The 15,198-nt window shown below is 37.9% G+C and overlaps 1 pseudogene; it reads left to right on the top strand.

The window, feature by feature from the left end:
* Positions 1-11,335: 11,335 nt before the first annotated feature.
* Positions 11,336-12,443, top strand: LOC119528052 (annotated as a pseudogene).
* Positions 12,444-15,198: the final 2,755 nt, after the last annotated feature.

The following is a 15,198-nucleotide window of genomic DNA, read 5'->3' as shown; positions in this document are numbered from 1 at the left end:
ATAAAAGGGAGTTTATTTGGTTACACAGTTACAGTCTTAAGGCCATAAAGTGTCCAAGGTAACACATCAACAGTCGGGTGCCTTCACTGGAGGATGGCCAATGGCATCCGGAAAACCTCTGTTAGCTGGGAAGGCACATAGCTGGCGTCTGCTCCAGAGTTCTGGTTTCAAAATGGCTTTCTCCCAGGACGTTCCTCTCTAGGCTTCAGCTTCTCTCCAAAATGTCACTCTCAGTTGCTCTTGGGTCGTTTGTCCTCTCTTAGCTTCTCCGGAGCAAAAGTTGGCTTTCAAAGGCCATCTCCAAAATCTCTGTAAACTGAAGCTCCTTTCTCAGTTCCAGTGCGTTCTTCAAAGTGTCCCTCTTGGCTGTAGCAAGCTCGCTCCTTCTGTCTGAGCTTATATAGTGCTCCAGTAATCAAGGCCCACGCTGAATGGGCAGGGCCACACCTCCATGGAAATTATCTCATCAGAGTTATCACCTGATAACCCAACTACAGTTGGGTGGGTCACATCTCCATGGAAACACTCAAAGGATTCAAATCTAATCAGCACTAAAACATCTGCCCCACAAGATTGCATCAAAGAATATGGCTTTTTCTGGGGGACATAATACATTCAAACTGGCACATCACTGATCTTCCAAGGTATGTGTTCTTCTCAACATCTCTCTACTTTGCTAAATCTCCACTCCACCGTGGGATACCTCCTCATTTGTTATTGATCTCAACTTGGAAATTGTGGACTGCAGTCTTCCTGGATACCTTGATGCTATGCCTAAGGGACTTTGCAGAATAGGCATGGGGGAAAAGTTGAGATTGGAGGAGGTCTCACATATCTGAATGGTGTCAGCTCTTATTACTATCCATTACAGCTCAATTGAAGACATACAGATTCATCAAAAATTTTATCAGAAGGCTGAGATAAACTAAAGAAGTTACAGTATGTTAAAGAATTTGAAACTATATGCTAAATATAACTTTTCTCATAGCTGAAAGGAAAACTCTCCAAAAGGTATATCTTTAACAAGATATAACTTGAAATTTTTGGTTCCCAGGCCTTAACCTTATTCCTTTGTCTCCATTCACAGGCATCCCTCTGTAGGAGCATTCTCTTCTAACTTCTACAGTACAGATAACTACTAACCTTTAAGAAAACTCCACCTTTTACCCACAGGGATCTTGCCCAAGTTTTGGAGACTGAATCTCAACCTCTCTCTCTCTCTCTCTCTCTCCATCCCTCCCTCTCTCTCTCCCTTTCTCCTCCTCTCTCTCCCTCTCTCTCTCTCAATTTTACTGTGGCAAAATATATACAACACAAAAATCACCATTTGTATTAGTTTCTAAGCTGCTAAAACAAATACCATACAATGGGTTTTCTTAACAACAGGTATTTATTGGCTCACATTATCCGAGGCTATAAAGCTTGCCTCTTGGAGTCAGTATCTTCTGGCTGGCTGGCAATGCACGTGGCTGTGTTTTCTCCATTCTCTTCAGGTTCCATTGACTTTCAGCTTCTGGTTGCTTCCCGTAGCTTTTTCTTCCATGTCCAGTTTCCTTTGCTTACAAGGACTTCAGCCATATTGGATTGAGGCAGTCTCATTTGGTTTGGGCACAACTTAACAAACAACATCTTCAAAGGTCCTATTTACAAATAGTTTCACACCAACAGGACTAAGGATTGGGACCTGAACATGCCTGTTGTGGGGGACATGATTCAATTCCTAGCACCATTTTAACCATTTTTAGCAGTACAGTTTAGTGGTGTGCTGGTGGTTTGGAGCTGTTATGTACCCCACAAAAGACCTTGTTCTGTTAATCCATCCTTATAGGGGCAGACGTATTGTTGGTGGGACCTTTTGATTAGGCTATTTCAACTAAGATGTGACCCAGCCCATTCAAAGTCAGTGTTCTGGTTTTCTAAGGCTGTTTCTTTGAGGAAAAAGGCCAGTGGCGTCTGGAACACTTCTGTCAGCTGGGAAGGCATGTGGCTGGTGTCTGCTGGTCCTTTGCTCCCGAGTTGCATTGCTTTCAGCTTCTGATTCCAGTGGATTTCTCCTTAAGCTCTGTGGGTTGTCACTTAGCTTCTCTGGGACAGACTCTGGGCTTCATCTCTTAGCTTAGCATCTCCAAACATCTCCCAGAACACAGTCTGGGTATGTGTCTTCTCTCTTAAGGACTCCAGTATACTATTTAAGACCCACCTTGAATGAACGGTGTCACATATCCATGGAAATAATCTAATCAAAAGTACCCACCCACAATAAGTCTACCCCCACAGATTGGATTAAAAGAAAATGGCCAAAAAGCTTCCCACAAATAAATGCCCAGGACCTGATGGCTTCACAGGGGAATTCTACCAAGCTTTCCAAAAAGAACTGACACCAATCTTACTTAAACTCTTTCAAAACATTGAAGAAAATGGAATACTACCTAACACATTTTATGAAGCTAACATCACTCTAATACCAAAACCAGGTAAAGATACTACAAGAAAGGAAAACTAGAGGCCAATCTCCCTAATGAATATAGATGCAGAAATTCTCAACAAAATACTTGCAAATCAAATTGAAAGGCACATTAAAAAAATCATACACCATGACCAAGTGGGGTTCATTCCAGGCATGCAAGGATGGTCCAACATAAGAAAATCAATCAATGTAATACAACACCTTACCAAATGAAAAGGGAAAAATCAAATGATCATCTCAATATATGCTGAAAAAGCATTCAACAAAATCCAGCATTCTTTTTTGATAAAAACACTTCAAAAGTAGGAATTGAAGGAAATTTCTTCAATATGATAAAGGGCATATATGGAAAAACCCACAGCCAGCATGCTAATCAATGGTGAGAGACTGAAAGCCTTCCCTCTAAGATCAGGAATGAGACAAGGGTGCCCGCTGTCACAACTGTTACTGAACATTGTGCTAGAAGTGCTAACCAGGGCAATCCAGCAAGACAAAGAAATAAAAGGGATCCACATTGGAAAAGAAGAAGTAAAACTGTCATAATATGCAGATGATATGATCTTATATCTGGAAAACCCTGAGAAATTGATGACATGGCTACTAGAGCTAATAAACAAATTTAGCAAAGTAGTGGGATACAAGGTTAATGCACATAAGTCAGTAATGTTCCTATACACTAGAAATCACCTGACTGAAGAGACACTCAAGAAAAAGATTCCATTTTCAATAGTAACTAAAAAAATCAAGTACCTAGGAATAAACTTAACCAAAGATGTAAAAGACCTATACAAAGAAAACTACATAACTTTACTAAAAGAAATAGAAAGGGACCTAAAAAGATGGAAAAATATTCCTTGTTCATGGATAGGAAGGCTAAATGTCATTAAGATGACAATTCTACCCAAACTCATCTATAGATTCAATGCAATCCCTATCAAAATTCCAACAGCCTACTTCACAGACCTGGAAAAGCTAGTTATCAAATTTATTTGGAAAGGGAAGATGTCTTGAATTGCTAAAAACATTCTAAAAAAGAAAAACAAAGCAGGAGGACTTACACTCCCTGACTTTGAAGCTTATTATAAAGCCACAGTAGTCAAAACAGCATGGTACTGGCACAAAGATAGATATATCTATCAATGGAATTGAATTGAGAATTTGGAGATAGACCCCAAGATCTATGATCAACTGATCTTTGATAAGGTCCCCAAAGCCACTGAACTGGGACATAACAGTCTTTTCACCAAAAGGGCTGAGAGGGTTGGATATCCATATCCAAAAGAATGAAAGAGGACCCCTACCTCACACCCTAAATAAAAATTAACTCAAAATGGGTGAAAGACCTCAACATAAGAGATAGTACCATTAAACTCCTAGAAGATAATGTAGGGAAACATCAAGACCTTGTATTAGGTGGTCACTTCCTAGACCCTTCACCCAAAGCACAAGCAACAAAAGAAAAAATAGATAAATGGGAACTCCTCAAACTTAGAAGTTTCTGTACCTCAAAGAAATTTGTCAAAAAGGTTAAGAGGCAGCCAACTCAATGGGAAAAAATATTTGGAAACCATGTATCTGATAAGAGACTGATTTCTTGCATATAAAAAGAAATCCTACAACTCAAGGACAATAGCACAGACAGCCCAATTTTAAAATGGGCAAAAGATAGGAAAAGACAGTTCTCTGAAGAGAAATACAAATGGCCAAAAAACACATGAAAAAATGTTCAGCCTCACTGGCTATTAAGGAGATGCAAATTAAGACCACAATGATATACCATCTCACACCAAAATAGAATGGTTGTCATTAAACAAACAGGTAACTACAAATGTTGGAGAGGATGTGGAGAAATTGGAACTCTTATTCATTGTTGGTGGGACTGTATAATGGTTCAGCTACTCTGGAAGACAGTCTGGTAGTTCCTAAGAAAACTAGATATAGAGTTACCCTTCGATCCAGCAATCACACTTCTTGGTATATACCTGGAAGATCTGAAAACAGTCACATGAACAGATATCTGCACACCGATTTTTATAGCAGTAATATTCACAATTGCCAAGATTTAGAAACAAGCCAAATGTCCTTCAACAGATGAGTGGATAAACAAAATGTGGTATATACAAACGATGAAATACTACGCGGCAGTAAGAAAGAACGATGTTGTGAAACACATGACAACATGGATGTTCTAGTTTGCTAATGCTGCGGAATGCAAAACACCAGAGATGGATTGGCTTTTATAAAAAGGGGGTTTATTTAGCTACACAGTTACAGTCTTAAGGCCATAAAGTGTCCAAGGTAACACATCAGTAACCGGGTACCTTCACTGGAGGATGGCCAACGGCATCTGGAAAACCTCTGTTAGATGGGAAGGCACATAGCTGGCATCTGCTCCAAAGTTCTGGTTTCAAAATGGCTTTCTCCCAGGACATTCCTCTCTAGCAAGCTTGCTCTTCTTCAAAACGTCACTCACAGCTGCACTGCGTTCAGTCTCTTTGAGTCAGCATGTTTTATATGGCTCCACTGATCAAGGCCCACCCTGAATGGGTGGGGTCACACCTCCATAGGAGTATCCCACCAAAGTCACCACCCACAGCTGGGTGGGGCATATTCCAAGCAAATCTAACCAGCACCAAAACGTCTGTCCCACAAGACCACAATGATAATGGCATTTGGGGGACACAATACATTCAAACCGGCACATTCCATCCCCTGGACCCCAAAATGACATTATCTTTCCAAATACAAAATACATTCATTTCATCACAATATCACAAAAACTTAAACCATTTCAGTAACAAAAGTTAAGTACAAAATCCCATAACTCCTTTTCCAATCTTGGCTTGTACTGAAATGGCGGCTGGGTTCCATGTTCGGTTACATCCTCATGTTGGGCTGTAGCTTCTGGGATTCCACCCCCTGGAAGCTCGTAATTTTCCAAGCCATCAGCTTCTGGTTTCTTTGAACCCAAGAGTTCAGTTCTAAGTTTATCTCTCTTCGTTCGCATTTTACTAGAAGCTGCAAGGAGAAGCCAGGGTATATCCTCCACAGGTAGTCTGGAGATCTCCTCAGCTAAGTATTCCAGGTTGTCACTTTTAAATTCTTCCTTCAATCTGACACCAGGACTCAATTTTGCCAAATTCTCTGCCACTTTAAAACAAGGATCGCCTTTCTTCCAGTTTGCAACAACACATTCATCATTTCTGCTCAAGTCCTCATCAGAAGTATCTTTAGAGTCCGTATTTCCATAAACAGTCTCTTTAAAGCAGTTTTGGCCTTTTCTATCAAGCTCCTCACAACTCTTCCAGAAACTCCCCCTTATCCACTTAAAAAGCCGTTCCAACATGTTTGGTATTTGCAGACTCAGCAGCAAAAGCACCCCACTTCCGGTACCAAAATCTGTTCTAGTTTGCTAATGCTGCGGAATGCAAAACACCAGAGATGGATTGGCTTTTATAAAAAGGGGGTTTATTTAGCTACACAGTTACAGTCTTAAGGCCATAAAGTGTCCAAGGTAACACATCAGTAACCGGGTACCTTCACTGGAGGATGGCCAACGGCATCTGGAAAACCTCTGTTAGATGGGAAGGCACATGGCTGGCATCTGCTCCAAAGTTCTGGTTTCAAAATGGCTTTCTCCCAGGACATTCCTCTCTAGCAAGCTTGCTCTTCTTCAAAACGTCACTCACAGCTGCACTGCGTTCAGTCTCTTTGAGTCAGCATGTTTTATATGGCTCCACTGATCAAGGCCCACCCTGAATGGGTGGGGTCACACCTCCATAGGAGTATCCCACCAAAGTCACCACCCACAGCTGGGTGGGGCACATTCCAAGCAAATCTAACCAGCACCAAAACGTCTGTCCCACAAGACCACAATGATAATGGCATTTGGGGGACACAATACATTCAAACCGGCACAATGGATAAACCTGGAAGACATAATGCTGAGCAAAATAAGCCAGGCACAAAAAGAGAAATATTATGTTACCACTATTGTGAGCATTTTACGAAAAATGTAAAATAAGTGGTTTATAATGTAGAATGTAGGGAACCTAGTGATAGATAGCAAATAGTGAAGGGGGAACGATAACCTAATAAGAACAGATAAGTTATTGTGGGTAAATTTAACATTCTGGGAATGCTCAGGAATGACTATGGTTTGTTGATTTCTGGTGGGTATGGTGGGTTGATTTCTGGGTTATAGTCTGTAAATTTTCTTGGGGTAGAGTAGGAACACCTTGGAAGCAATGTAGTTATTTTATGTTATTAATTTTTTCTTATTCTTTTGTTTTGGTTTTGTTTGAAAATGTTTTTTTAATTGTCTGTTTTTTAAAAATTCTTTGATAAAATTAATTTTTAAAATGAAAAAAAAATCCAATCATTTTTTAAAGTAAAAGTCATGACCTTGTAACATACAAAGAATTAAAATCTATGACAACAATGACATCAAGGACCGAAAGTGGATGACTGGAAATATACTGTTGAAAGGTTCCTACATATGTGAAGTGGTATAATATTAATTTAAGTTAGACTGTGATAAGTTAAAAATGCATTTTGTAATACCTAGCACAGTTGCTGAAAAAACTAAATACAAAAAAAAAAAAAAAAAAAGATATGGCTAAAAAGTCAATAAAATATATAAAATTCAATCCAAAACTACTCTAGTCATTAAAAAGAAGGTAGCAATGGAAAAAAAAGCAACATACTTCAAATGGGTTCAGCAGAAAACAAATAGCAAGATGGTAGGCTTAAATCCAACCATAACAAAATTACATTAAATATAAATTCATTAAATGATCCACTTAAAAGACAGAGACGGTCAGAATGGATTTTTTAAAAAGCAAGATCTAACTATGGCTGTTTAAAAGAGATGCAATTTAAATATAAAGACAAAGGTAGTAAAGGTATGGAAGAAGATATGCCATGTGTCACAAATCAAGCATTGCCCCACCACCCCCAACAGTCTCTGAGATTTACTGATTTTTCAGAGGTTAGTTGGAACCTTGGGGGAGAGTGGATGCACATGGCCTCATACAAGGCAGCTTCCTTCAGCTGAGGACAATAGACAGTCAGATATGAGCCATCCACAGCAGACACTACCAGCAGTTGGACAAATGAGTGTTTCAATCCTGAAACGCCTGGACAGCACACCAGAAAGTACACTACACTATGCAAACACAAATCATAAGAAAACTGGTATTGCTATATTGATATCAAATGAAGTAGAATTCAAGACAAGGAGATTACATGGACAAAGAGAAACATTTCAAAATAATAAAAGGGTCAGCTCATCAAAAGACATAAATCTTAAATTCATGCCCACCTAATAACAAAGTTTTAAAATATATGAAACAAAAACTGGCAGAACAGAAAAAAGAACTTTAAAACATACAATTATATCTGGAAATTTTAATACACATCCTTCAATACTTGATAGAACAAATAGATAAAAACACTGGTAAGGATTTAGAAGATTTGGGTCAGCCAACTTGTACCTAACTAACCTTCAAATTTTACACCCAACAATTGCAGAACACAATTCTATTTGAGTACACATGGAACATCCATCAAGGTAGATCATATGGTAGATCATAAAACAATTGTCAAAAAATTTTAAAGGATTATTATCATACATTGTGTTGTGAGACCACAAGACAAGTCAATTAGAAATCAAAAACAAAAGGCTACCTAGAAAATCCCCAAATATTTGGAAATCGAGCCACTCACTTCCAAATAACTCCTGAGTCAAAGAAGAATGCATAAGGGAAATTATAAAATATTTAAGCTGAAAGAAAAGTAAAACAGAGCATACCAAAATTTGTGAGCTACACCTAAAGCAGTGCTTAGAAGGAAATTTATGGCATTACATCCTTATTTTAGAAAAGAAGAAAGTTTGACGATCAGTAACTTAAGCTCCACCTTAAGGAGCCAGAGAAAGAAGAGCAAATTAAAATCAAAATAAGTAAAAGGAATGAAATGATAAAGATAAAAGCAAAAATCAATGAAATAGAAAGCAAACAATAGAGAAAAACTAATAAAATTTTGATTTTTTAAAAGATTAATAAAATTGATAAAACCTTAGCAAGACTCATTAAGAGAAAGAGGGAACACTAATTATTGACTATTTTGCTAATAAATCCAACAATGCAGAAAAATGAACAAATTCTTTGAAAACACAAATTATCAAAACCCAAATGTCCTGCAGTCAGTGAATGGTTAAATAAACTGTGGTGCATCCACACAGTAGACTGCTACTCAGCAACAAAAAGAAACAACTACTGATATACCCAACAACCAGGATAAACCTCAAGTACGTTTTGCTGAGTGAAAGAAGCCAGACCCAAAGGCTATGCACGGCATGATTCCATTGATATGGCATTCTGAAAAACGTAGAACTATAGGGAGGGGGGACATATCAGTGGCTTCCAGAGTTTTTGAGGTGGGGAAAGGGGTTGATGACTAAAGAATAGCACAAGGGAATTTGGGGGTGATAGAACTGTGGTGACACGTACATGCATGAGTCTATGCTGTTGTCAAAACCCAAAGAACTGTACACAAAGAGTGAATTTTACTGTATGCAAATTTAAAATAAAAATTAAAAACCTCATGCCCAGAGAGGTTAAAAATCTCATCCCAAGTAACGCAGTTTATACATGGCAGCATTTGAACCCAAAGCTTTCATGACTCTAAAGCCCATGCCCATGTCACCACTCACACTGCCTCTTGATCCTTTACTGTGGAGGCAGAGACTCCCACTGACATTTATTTCTCTATGCTCTCCATCTCTTTGCTCCAAAATGGTGCCCAGTTTGATACTCAAGTTTCCTCACAGATAAATATTCTTTCTTGGTTGCAAAAAAAATATTTTATTTTACACATTCAGAACACTATCCTCAAATGTGGAAATGCTAGTTGTGTTGCTCTTCACGTAACCAGATATCAGATTTCCCAACACTTTTATCAGCTGGGGGAATTACATATATATATAATTTGGCATTCTGAAAAAGGCAGAAATATAGGGAAAAAGGCAGAACTATATATAGAGAGAGTGGGTGGGGAGAGAGAGAGAGATAAAGACTTTGGTTGTAGCAAGTAATGAAGATCTGGAGCAGATCAAAATGCTTGTGTTACTATACTGTTTTAATGCATGTCATCAGAACACTTTAAAACATGTTATATTTTTAATATTTAAATTTTCAAGAAAATGCCATAAGGCTATGTAAATTAAAGTTATAAAATAGTTGGAAAACCTCCAGAGGAAGAAAGTCTACACATCAGAGTCTCAACTTAGACCATGGCTCATCCTGGAATTTAGCCAACTTTTCAGCCTGTTGTACTTCCCATCTGGGGCCTTTTCTTTAGAGAACTGGGTGGGTGGGGGGAATACTCATTGTTTTTATGTAATTTCCACTGTAGGCAAAAAATAAGTAAACTAAGAGAGACATAAGGTGATACATTATTATTGTGACGGATAGGTACAAGGAAGAGCAAAAAATGACTTGCCCAGAGTAATATGATCTCAGCGTGAGAACAGAAACTGATCCCAAGCTCCTTGCCCTTTATCCTGGTCTGCAACTTTAATATGTGTAGCACGTCCTTCTCTTTGAGACATACCCCGTTAAATTTTTTAAGGCTGTTCAATTTCATTTTAACAGTTTTGCGTTTGTTTACCTGATAGGTCCTAGAGATACACAACTAACGACTCAAAAATTTAATGAGTCATTTGAAGGAAAACCCAACACTGGGCTGAGAGATAAATCTTATTTCAAGAATGAGGCCTCTTGTTAACAGAGATAAGGGCTGAGGAAATTGAGGTGAGAAGGTGTCAGATTCCCTACTCCTTACCAAGTAACTGCCTGCTAATCAGACTCCTAAGTAAACAAATTCACTCTGGCAAACATTTGGGTTGTGATTAAACAGAGCACTTGTCTCATATTCAAGATATTGGGTGGTTCCTCCCACACATAGAACGATGGTGTAGCACAGTGAATAAGCACATGGACATTAAAATCAACTGACTGGGTTCTAATCCCAGGTCTGTAATGCAGGAAATTGTTTAACTTCTATGTTTTAGTTTCTTCATGTGTAAAAGGAAGACATATAATGTAGCTACCATTAAGTTCCTATGAGGATTAAATTTGTAAGTCAACAAACAGTATTTGAATAATAGGTTGATATTTGAAAAAAATTTCCTCACTCCTTAAGTCAATATAAATTCCAAAGATTTAACCCTAAAACATGAAATTATTAAAGTACTAGAAAAAAACATAGGAGGATTTATTTTGACATCTTGAAGTTCTGAAGCCCTTTCTAAGTATAATGCAAAGTCCAGAAATCATTAAAATCATTGTTTAATTTATCAAGCTATATAAAATCTTTTTAATTCTACATGCCAAAAAGGATGCTATCATATAATGAAATATTACACAATTAATTGTTCTACAGTAATCACATGACAACCTGGATGAATCTTACATAATGCTGAGCATTAGAAGTCAGACAAAAGAATGCGTACTGTATGATTCCATTACGAAACTAATCAGTGGTGTTAGAAGTTGAGAAAACATTATCTTGGGTGGAGAAAATAGCAATGAGGAGGGGGGTCAGAGAGGAGATCCTGGGGTGCTGGTAGTGTTCCATTTTTGACATTGATGGTGGTTACAAGGATATGTTTGAAATATTTGTTTCCTGAGTTTGGTGGTGGATACACAAATCTATATGTGTATTAAAACCCATGGAGAGTTTCCCCCTGAGCTGAGACCTAGATGAGCAGCAAATTCAGGTTCTCCAGCACTGCAGTGATGGTCACTGGCCTGAGTTAGAGGCTGACTGAGACAGCTTCGTGCCTCAGATTTGTTCACCTACAGAATGCTTTGATACCCATATTTTTGTAGCATCTATGAAGAACTTCTTTTATGATAGTTGATATCTGGCATACTTAATGCAGTTGTCTGGCCAAAACAAACAAACAAACAAACAAACAGCACTATAGCAGAAAGATATAATGAATGTGAAGCCCAAGAGCAAATAGATAAAGTCAGAACACAGGAGCTCACAGATCTCAAGATGGAGATTCTGAAGTTGAGGCTAAATTACATATTCCAGTAATGGTGGATGGCAGTTGAGGCTAAATTACATATTCCAGTAATGGTGGATGGAGTAATTCATTGCTTGGCACCACAAGAAGGGCAGATTTTTCTAGATATGATATTTGGTTCAGGAGGACACACAAGAGCCATTCTACAGAAGGAGTCAAATATTCCTCTCTATGTCCTAGATAGAGACTCAACAGCTTATGCAGTAGCTAAACAGCTTTCAGAATTGTATCCTGAACGGATCTGAGCTATGCTAGGCCAGTTCTACCAGCCAGAAGCACTATTAATGAAAGCTGGAGTACAGCCAGAGACTTTGGATGGAGTCCTTTTGGATCTTGGGTATTCCTCCACGCAACACGATGATCCTGAAAGAGGTTTTTTTCCCTTTGGAAGGACGCCCCTTGGACATTAGGATGGATGGTGGCAGGTACCCTGACATGCCCACTGCTGCTGATGTGGTGAACGCTTTAGATCAACAGTTGCTTGCATCCATCCTGAGAACACACGGGGAGGAAAAGCACACCAAAAAAAAAATGCTTCAAAAGCCTTTCAGGCATGCAGCCTCTATCCCATGACCAGAACCAGGCAGCTTGCCTGCATCGTTACAGGTGCATTTCCTTCCTCTGTGATGTATGCATGAAAAGACTTGCTCCAGTGATCTACACATATTGCTACCAAGATTTCCCAAACTTTTTGCATATTTGTGAACAATGAACTTAATGAACTCTACACAAGACTGAAGACAACTCAGAAGTTTCTGAGACCTGGTGATTGCCTTCTAGCCCTTTCCGTCCATTCACTAGAGGATCGCATCATGAAACAATTCTTGCTTGGTCTAAGAATGGCAGAAAGATTTAATGTAAGTTCCAGCAGAAGGCAATACAAACATCAGGATTGGGTTTTGGTCAAGAAAACAAGGAAGGAGTCTCTATAGGAAAGGATCCTTTAATGTGGAAATTAATACACAAGAAGGTGCTTACTACAGAAGTTCAGGATGTACAGGACAACCCCAGAGGAAGCTCAGCCAAACTCAGAGAAGAAAGTTACCATCATCTGATCCTTTAGATTTTCCACACAGTTTCTTTAATTTTTTTTTCTGTGGTGTTACTGAGCAACTTAATATAAGAAAGTGTGGGAAAGTTTGAAAATTGAAGCTATTTAGGACTTTTTTTCTCAAAAAGAAAATGTAGGAAAAATTAACATGACACAGAAAGTTCAAATCAGGGAGCATCATTTCAGGACTGGAAAAATGTGTTTATCTTAGAATTATATTTGACTTTGGGAATGCAGTCTTTTCTATGACCAGGAATTTTTTTTTCTTAAATACTATGTTGTGTTTATGTTATCTAAATGTGTAGAATCAAGCTGTCAGAGATAAGAGATAATATAATCATATCTGCATATGCTAAATTCTGAATTTAGATATTCAAATTTGTAACAGACTCTATGGCTTAAATAATAATGATCAATGAATTTTAATTTCCCTCTTTGTGAATAATTAATTACTATCGTAGCTATCTCAAATATTAGCACCATATACCTTTAAAATTTTCAGGTATTATTTTGGAAATGCATTACACTGATAAATTTCAATGCTGCAATTTTAGGGTTCATTATTTTAAAGGGATTTTTCAGTACAATACAGGCCATGTTTTTACACATTACAGAGCAAAAATGTAGAATTTCTCTAAGAGCCTTCACAGAGAAATATTTTGCAGCACTTTTATTTAAAGTCAATTGTATCTATTTTAATAATAGCTTTAGAATGCCTTTGATAAATAATAAATCCCCCTATTATTTGGAAAAAAAAAAGGTGGGGGTAGGCGGTGGGGAGTAGAGACACTTCTGGGATAACCATCACAAGGGCTGCTCAGGGGGGATAAGGGGTATGGGATGGTTTGGGTGTCCTTTTTTAGGTCTTTATCTTTTTTTCTTTATTTTGGAGTAATGAAAATGTTTGAAAATTGATTGTGGTGATGAATGCACAACTATATGACAATACTGTGAGCCGTTGATTGTGTACTTTGGGTGGATTATATGGTGTATGAGTATTTCTCAATAAAATAGCATTTTTAAAAAGTGTATTCCTAGATATACATAAACATGTTGGATTGAGACTCATGATTTTTTAACTTTGAAAATGGGCAGTTTCATAGGTTCACCATGTGTATGTGTATTTGTAAACACACAGATATTACAGGAAATGTCTGGAAGAACACATAAACCAGTAATAGAGATTCCCACCAGTGAGGGGAACTAAGCAGCTGGCAGTGTATCAGTGGCAAGGAGACTTAACTTTTCCGCCCTTTTTACATTTTCAATTCATATACCAAGCATGTATAAACCATTCAGAAATTGATTTTAATATTCAGAAAAAGAAGTTGGCAAAGGAGTAATACCTTCGAAATTCTAAGGAGAAATTACTTTCAACCTTGAAAATTGAAGCAAATAATCCATGAATCCTCTATGTGTCCATATATGCTCAGAAAGAATATTGAAGGATCCAACCAAACTTCATCACGGATAGGTTAACTCTGAAAAGTGGAATACATCAGAACAGAGGGAGTGTAGATTTCACTCATTACTTTGTGTGTTCCTACATGTTTTGAATATTTTAAATGAGTATATAATACCTTTATTTAACCAAGATGTGTCTGAGCCCCAACTTTGGGCACTGTCCCATCCCTGCTTCAGTCTCAACGGAGGATATTACTTTAACTGAATCTCTAAAAGAAAATGACTTCACACAACAGTGAGAAATGAATATTTTACTCTAGAATCTAGAATTCCTAGAGTCTAGATTTTCTAGGGGAAACAAAGGGCATGGTTTACGTTGTATTCCAAATAATCCTATTAAACATATCTTTTCACCCCAAGTGCTGCTCTCTGCCCTCTGGGTTGCTTTCTTAACCCTCTCTACGCAGATGTCAGCCTTGATTGGCTTAGCTTTCTCCACTTGGTGCAGGGACTTGGGCCATCTCTGTCTCTCCCTTCCTTGAAGCAGACCTCTTAGGTCTGCCCCACCTCTCTCTTGCATTCCTCTGCAATCTTACAGTCCTTAGTTCAGGAGAGGCCATTATTACAAGGAAGTTGATCTTAGCAAACAAAAGATCTGATTCCTAGGTACTGCCTCCCTAGGAGGCAGGAAGAGAATTATAAGCAATAAGAATTATAAGGTATAAATTTTTTCTGTCATCATTAATTGTGAAAAGGTCCCAGATGTAACTTTTTTAAAAATTAAAGATAAAAAATACTTTTAACTGACACTTTTCTAACCATGGGAATTTGTTTTTTTTATCTTACCAGGATTTCTGGGTGCTAGGAAATTTAAAGTCGATAGGGCATTATTAAAAGATAAGGCTTGAGTTCCTCAAAAAATAAAACATAGAATTACCATACAACACAACAATCCCACTTTTAGGTATCCACCCAAAATTATTGAAAGCAGGGTCTCACATGTTCATAGCAACATTATTCAAAATAGCCAAAAGGTGGAAGCAATCCAAGTGTCCATCAACAGATGCATGTCTAAACAAAATGTGGTATATACATTATTAATTACCCTGAAAAGGAATAAAATTCTGATACATGTCACTACATGCTCACTTAGGTGACGTGAAATAAGCCAGGCACAAA

This window comes from Choloepus didactylus, chromosome 1, assembly GCF_015220235.1.
Source record: "Choloepus didactylus isolate mChoDid1 chromosome 1, mChoDid1.pri, whole genome shotgun sequence".
NCBI lineage: Eukaryota > Metazoa > Chordata > Mammalia > Pilosa > Megalonychidae > Choloepus > Choloepus didactylus.
Note: the sequence above shows the minus strand (reverse complement) of the source record. Positions and strands in the feature narration are given on the sequence as shown.